Raw genomic sequence first — 7,604 nt, forward strand, 5'->3', positions numbered from 1 at the left:
AGTGTGGAGTAGGAAGATCTCAGTTGTAACTAACTCAATTAAAAACTCCAGGGGGACTCAATAAAGTGGGGAGGCCCACAATATTGTGAGATTTACCCTCAGAAGCTCCACCAGATTTCCCCAATATTTATCTGAGAAATATCTACTCAGGCTTCTGGCAAGGGGCAGGGGAAAAAAGAACTGCTTTGCAGTAGAGCAGGTCTTTGAATAATGCTGCTTTGTTCAATGTTGTTTTGTTAAAACAATGAGAGGCTGTAGGAACTTTGGTTTATATCAATTAGCCCATGGTAAAATTGGATCCATTATACATTGTTTTGCTTAGAGTTGCAGAACTGAATGCCAACGTTAAGTGAGGACTGACTACCGCGAACACGCTGTTCTCTTAAATACAGCTTGCCCTCATGAGAAACGAGTTAACTGGAGCCTAATGGACCAGGAGGGAGGGAAAAACTCCAGTCCAGTCTAGTCATCTTGTCCCACCTAAGTTAGGGAGAGAGAGGGAGACTGGGAAACTCTTGAAGTTTACATTTCAGGGGCACAAGATCCCTAAAAGACCGAGACCTACGCACAGGACTAGAGTATGTCCCCTCTCCCAAACCTCACCGCACATTACTAAAGGCCTATTTACAGCAGTTCCTGTTACCCAATGTATCAAGTCTGGCCATGATATATAAAGTTCAAGGCATACCAAAGGCACACACAAAAAATTTGGAGAGACAGACATCAGAGCCAGACATGGCAGGGGTGTTGGGAATATCGGGCCAGGAATTTAAAACAATTGGGATTCATATGCCAAGGCCTCTCATGGGTAAAGTAGACAGCAGGCAAAAACAGATGGACACTGTGAGCAGAGAAATGGGAACCCTAAGAAAGAACCATAAAGGAATGCCGGAGCTCAAAAGCATTGTGATAGACACGAAGAATGCCTCCGATGGGCTTATTAGTAGGCTGGACATGGCTGAGGAAAGAGTCTCTGAACTAGAGCACGTATCCATAGAATCCTTGGAAAGTGAAAAGCAAAGAGAACAAGACTAAACACCAGAACAGGATATCCAAGAACTGAGAGACTGAAGCAGGAAATAGAAGAAGAAATCCCGAGACACCACGGCTGTCATCAATCAGCACCCTGATTTCTGAGAATTAGCTTGTGACACCTGATAATGATTAGCATTGTGGTCCCCCCCCAACCAAGTGGGCAATCAAGGAGGATTGTGGGAAATCACACGTGTAGAAGTTTAAGTAAAAATTCTATAAAGCCTGTAACCATTCAATAGAAGAGAATCATTCCCTGGCCAGAGATGGCCCGCTTCCATGCCTTGGGAAGTGTACTATCATTAAAATGTCCTGCTTGCCTTGCTTTACAATATCTGTGTGGTTGATCCAATTCTTTGTTTGCAACCACCAAGAGCCTGGACTCCGTCTCCATCTACAGCAAGCCCGGTCACACATTTTAAAAAGTAGGGAGGGACACCTGGGGAGTGCTCCCAGCACCAGACCAGACTGCATAGCTCACGATCCCAGCACAGGGGAAAATCAAGCCTCATTGCTTCTGACTGTGCAAACCAGTGAGGGTTGGGGTGGAGGAAGAAACTGCTGGTCTCTCAGCAGAGTCTGCTTGTTTAAAGGGCCCCTACAGTCCTAGAATGTCTTCAGACCCACCCACACTGGGAACAACGGCCAGGGCAACAGCTAGAGAGGCTCCAGTCCTATACATAAGTGGGAGAAGTGCCTAGAAAAGGGGCAAATGCTGAGCAAGTGGCACTGTTCCCTCTCAGACCCCTCTCACACACACAGCACCACAGCGTGGTGAAACGGGTCACCCATACTGAGGAATACCTAAGGCTCTGCCCTTTACAACATAAAAGGTGCAATAGCTCTACCTAAGACACAGAGGCAAACCAACACAGGAGCCTGTCAAGATGAGGAGACAGAGAAGTATGGCCCAAAAGGGGGAACGGATCAAGGTTCCAGCGGGAGAACTAAGCAATGAGGAGATAGCCAACCTAACAGACAAGGAGATAGCCAACCTAAGATGCATAGTCCAAAACATTGATGATAAAGATGCTCACAGGCTTGACAGATAAGCTTAAGTACGGCAAATGCATAAGGGAAGAAGTGAAGGCTATGCTAAATGAAACAAAAGAAAATCCACACAAAACAAATGGTGAAGGGAAGGAAACTGGAGTTCAAATCAATGATTTGGAACATAAGGAAGAAGAAAACAGTCAACCAGTGCAGAATGAGGAAACAAGACCTGCAAAAAATGAGGAGAGGCTTAGGAACTTCTGGGACAACTTTAAATGTGGCAACATCCGAATCATAGGAATGCCAGAAGGAGAAGAAAAAGAGCAAGAAATTGGAAGCTTAAGAGAAAAAATAATGAAGGTAAACTTCCCAAATTTGGTGAAGGAAATAGACATACAAGTCCAGGAAGCACAGAGACTCCCAAACAAGCTAGACCCAAGTAGGACCACACTAAGACACATCTTAATTAAAATGCTAACAATTAAGGATAAAGAAAGAATCTTAAAAGCAACAAGAGAAAAGCAGAGAGTTACCTACAAAGGAGTTCCCACAAGACTGTCAGACGATTTCTCAAAAGAATCTTTGCAGACAAGAAGGGACTGGCAAGAAGTATTTAACATGATGAAAAGCAAGGACCTACAACCAAAATTACTCTATCCAGCAAAGCTATCATTTAGAATGGAAGGGCAGATCAAGTACTTCCCAGACAAAGTAAAACTGAAGGAGTTCGTCATCACCAAGCCATTATTATATGAAATGTCAAAGGGACTTACTTAAGGAAAGAAGATCAAAACTATGAACGGTAAAATAACAAACTCATAACTATCAGCAACTGAATCTAAAAAATAAAATCCAACTAAGCAAACCAGAATAGGAACAGGTATGGGGATCATTTGGAGGGTTATCAGCTGGGAGGGGGAAGGGGGAGAAATAGAGAAAAGGTCCAGGGATTAAGAAGCGTAATCGGTAGGTACAAAACGGACAGGGGGGAAGTTAAGAATAATATAGGAAAGGGTGAAGCTGAAGAACTTATGTGCATGACCCATGGACATGAACTAAGGGGGGTGGGATTGCTGGAGGGAAGGGGGCTACTGGGCAGAGGGGAGCACAGGGGAAATAATTGGGACTACTGTAACAACAAAATCAATAAAATATACTTTAAAACAAACAAACAAAAACCCAAACTAAGCCTAGTGATATCATTTCCAAACTATAGAAATCAAAGCTAAAGAAACAATCCTGAACGAAGCCAGAGGAAGAAAACACCTTACAGAAGAACAAAGGTAAGAATTGCACCTGACTTTTCAGATACCATACATGCAACAACAGAGCAGAGTAAAATATTTCAAGTGTTGAGAGAAAAACAATCCATCAACCTAGATTTCTGTACCTTGTGAAATACTTTTTCAACAGTGAACGAGAAATAGACTTTCTCATACAAACAAAAAGTGAGGGATTTTGTTTGCAGGAGACATGCCCTGCAAGAAACTGCTAAAATTAGTGTGTGTGTGTGTGTGTGTGTGTGTGTGTGTGTGTGTGTGTTTCAGAGAGAAGGAAAATAAATAACATAGGTCAGAAACTCAGATCTACGTAAAACACAGGTTCAAAGAAGGAATAAGTAAACGTAAAATAAGAACTTTCATTTTTTTCCTATTTGTACTTGATCTAACAAACTTGCTCAAAATAATATCAACAATTTATTTGACAATTTATGTTGATTTTATGTACACATCTGTCCATGTATGCTTATGTATAAGTGAAGTGAATGACAGCAATAATGCAAGGAGTGGGAGGGAGGAAATAGGATAATTGTTACTAGAAGGTACTCACAGTGTTCTTTGAAAGTGGACTTGGATTAGCTACAAATGTGTATTGCAAACTCTAGGGCAACAACTAAAAAAAAGAAAGGACGTATAACTGATGTGCTAACAAAGGAGAGGAAATGGAGTCATTTAAAATGTTCAGTTAAAACCATGAAAGGTAGAAAAAGAATGAAAGACAAAATAAGAATAAAGAACAGGGCAACAAATAATAAACAGTAATGAATATGGTGGATATTAATCCAACTGCATCAAAAATCACTTTGAATATCAGTGGTCTAAATGCATCAATGAAAAGATGGACATTATCGGAGTGGATAAAAAAAAAGGCTCAACTATATGTTGTCTACAAGAAACCCACTTTAAAAACAGACACATATAGATTAAGAGTAAATGAATGGAGAAAATTCTACCACGCTAACACAAATCAAAAGAGCAGGTGTAGTTATAGTAATTTCAGACTTGAAAGCAAGGAAAATTATCAGGGACAAAGAAGAGCATTGCATAATGATAAAGGGGTCAATTATCCAAAAAGACATCACAATCCTTCATGTGTATGTGCCTAATAAAAGAACTCGGAACTATGAGAGGCAAAAGCTGATAGGTCTGCAAATGAACTTAAAATTGCTGTAAAAAATGAAGCGTTAATGTGAAATATGTGGTCAGGAGACTTTCTTCGGTGTATCTGACTTTGGAGAAGACAGAATGCAAGAGAGAAGAAAGGAGGAGAGACAGAGGAAGTACCTCCTTTAACCCAAAAGGCTGTTTGCCCAGGTATGCCAGTAATACCACTTCTGCACACGTATGCAGAAGTTCTGATTTGTAGGCTTTGCCCATTCCTGTGTGGTAAACGTCCCCCGCCCCCAGGCTGGTATCAAGCTACCAGTGTGATTTACTGAACCCTGAGTTGTCAGGAGATGGGCAGCATCCCACCGTCCTACAGTATTTCCACCGTGCAGATACAACAGACAAAAATAACCCCCAGAGAACAGTAATATGGAGTGAAACCATTAGGAGGTGGTCAATTTGAGTATTGCTCTTGCTTTTAATACAATTTACGTGTAAATTTATATAACTTAATTTTTTAATGGTTGTATTTACCAACCAGTTCGCAAATTTCCTGAAAATTTAATAAGCAGTTCTCAGGGACCAGTGAAGAGCCAGCTCCAGCCCAGTGACACTGTATGGCCATTTAGCAGCTGCAAGTCACTTCACAGCCATCATCCAAATGCTACTAGGGTGGAGTATGTGGGCTCAAATACAATAACAGATGCTCCTATGTGGCTTCCCCTCCCCCTGCCCCCAGCTTATGTTCCCTCCTGCAGTATCTCTGGAGGTAACATCGGATGAACTTTCCACTTCTTGGAAGGAATAAGCATAATATAGTGGAAAGAGCACAGGCTTTGGAGTCAGAAACAGCAGGGTTTTCAGGTCTGCCATACACTTGTGGAGCTCCCTGGGGTGAATGAGTTAAGCACTTTGAACCTCAGTCACTTCTTCTCGAAATGGCAGCTAAATAAACACACATTCTGATTAATGGGATGAGAGTGGAAGGGATGTGTGCAACATCCAGGCCATACTCCTAAAGGAGATATCCAAACTACAGATAGCAAGGTATATCAGTCAGGATCGGCTTGGTTATGCTGCAGTAACAAACAACCCCAAGCTCAGTGGCTTAAAACAACAAAGATTAATTTCTTATCCATCCACATGTGCATTATGGGTCATTACAGACACGGGAAGGGTCTGCTCATAGTTGTCATTCAGGGGCCAAAGGCTGGTGGAAGCACTGCTATCTTATATTGCTAGTTATCACACCAGAGGGAGGAGGGCTCTGGAGGTCATCGCATTGGATATTAAACGTCCCCTTGACTCACAAAGTATTGGCTGGAACTGACAAGCAACCACAGGGACCCAGGAATGTAGTCCTGCCATGTTTGTGGAGGGAGGTGAACCAGATATATTTGGGAAACAGCAAACAAGATACTGAATGCATGTAAGCGAGGCAAGACCAGGGGTCTGGCTGGTGAAAGTCAGCTTGTGTCGCTCTTGGTGCAGACCTGCACCAGTGACGTAGCTCTGGGGTGGTAACCAGTTTTAAAGGAAGCCATTGACCCTCTGAAAGGTGTTTGTTCTGAGTTGGCATGAGTAAAGCGGAACCTAGAACCTGGCTTTCACTCTGTAAAGTAGAATCTCCCCCAAGTAAAATAAGGAATGTTCCAAACTCTTCTCTCATTTCAGCTAATCTCTGACGTCCTCGTCCTTCACATGATCTCTAGCTCATTTCACTCCGGAGCGACCCTCAAATTCTTCCCATAAAAGCTCTGGTGCTGTGTGTGGGAGGTGTGGGCAGGGGGAGAGTTGCAGGGTCAGGAAAGGGTTCCCTGAGGGCTGTTTTTGAAATTCACCGACTAGCATTTCCCAGGGTGAGTGGCATTGCAGGCAAATTGCGAGTCACAAGTCTCGTTCCTGTCTTTCTATGACAGGTTATATTAACAAGGATATTATTTTGCTTCCCTGTTCTAAGATAACTTGCCCCAAATGGTAAGACAGGGAAAAACCTCTCCTCCCCACTCTGGCCCGCACCCCCAACACGAGGAGTTTAGCTTTTGTGCCACTTTGGTGCGAGAACGTGTGAACGGCAAGCGCCGTGGCGGGATCTCGCCCTCCTCGACGCGAGTGGGAGAAGCAGCGGAAGATGTTCATTCACACATCGGGATGCACATTTGCATTTGGCTGCAGAAAAGGGAACAACGGAACACACAGAGCTTTAGACCGATCAATTAACTTACAGCCTTTGCAGAGAGGTTTGAAAGAAAAAAATATCACCAGGCCAAGGAAACTCTGTCTAGCTTCCAAAACTCGAATGGCTTTCCCTACTGTCACTGTGCCGGGCAAGTTGTCAGAGGACACACCAGAGACTGCAGGACTCTGGGACGAGGGGTGATAGCGCCAGGTGGTCTCCCTGGGGTGGCTTCCACAGCTCAGCATTGGTGAGAATTCTGGCGTAGCTCCTCTGTCTTTTCTACGGGCAGGTTTGCTGTTCTGTTGTCATTGTCTCTGGTGGGTGGGTCTCTTCTGGAGGCAGTTTACACCATAAATAGCTGAATCAGAATTTGAATCCAGTCTCCAGCACTGACAGCCAAGGGGTGTCGTGCTCTGGGTCTTTGGAAGCAAAGCTCCGATGAGCCTTCGTGCACAGGTGTTTCAAGGGGAAATGCTCCCAGGAAAAACCAGCAGAGCCCTGGGAGGTGGGACCAGGCAGGAAAGGAGCCGGGGAGGGATGCCATGTGGTGCACGGAACAACGTCCCAAGCAGGGGGGCTCCCACCTGGCCAGGCAGCTAGAACTTGTACAGCTCTGCATGCACCAGTCCCACGATCAGGGTTTCCCCAGAAGACCTACACTCCTAAGCACCCCAGGTCCTCCTGTGCTAGGCAGAGCGGGCTCTGGCAATAACCCCACGAAGTGCCATAGGGGCGGGTCATTGGAGTGAGGGCAGGTAGGAGCTGGTGTTAATGTAGGTGATGGGTGCTGACCAAGTCTGCTACAAGGGACCCCAAGTGATCTGTTCAGGTCCGAGACCCATTTGGAAAATGGGGATAATAATGTGCCTTCTTCACAGGACTGGCCTAAGATTAAAGACACAGAAATGGAAATCACCTAGACTATTGCTCGGACATGGTTAACACTCACTAAATAATGTCATGATTATGCTGAAAAATGGCACAAACAAGTTCTGGATCTGTAGCCTGTGGGG

The sequence above is a fragment of the Furipterus horrens genome, unplaced genomic scaffold (genome assembly GCF_987537825.1).
Source record: "Furipterus horrens unplaced genomic scaffold, mFurHor1.1.pri manual_scaffold_7, whole genome shotgun sequence".
Classification (NCBI taxonomy): Eukaryota; Metazoa; Chordata; class Mammalia; order Chiroptera; family Furipteridae; genus Furipterus; species Furipterus horrens.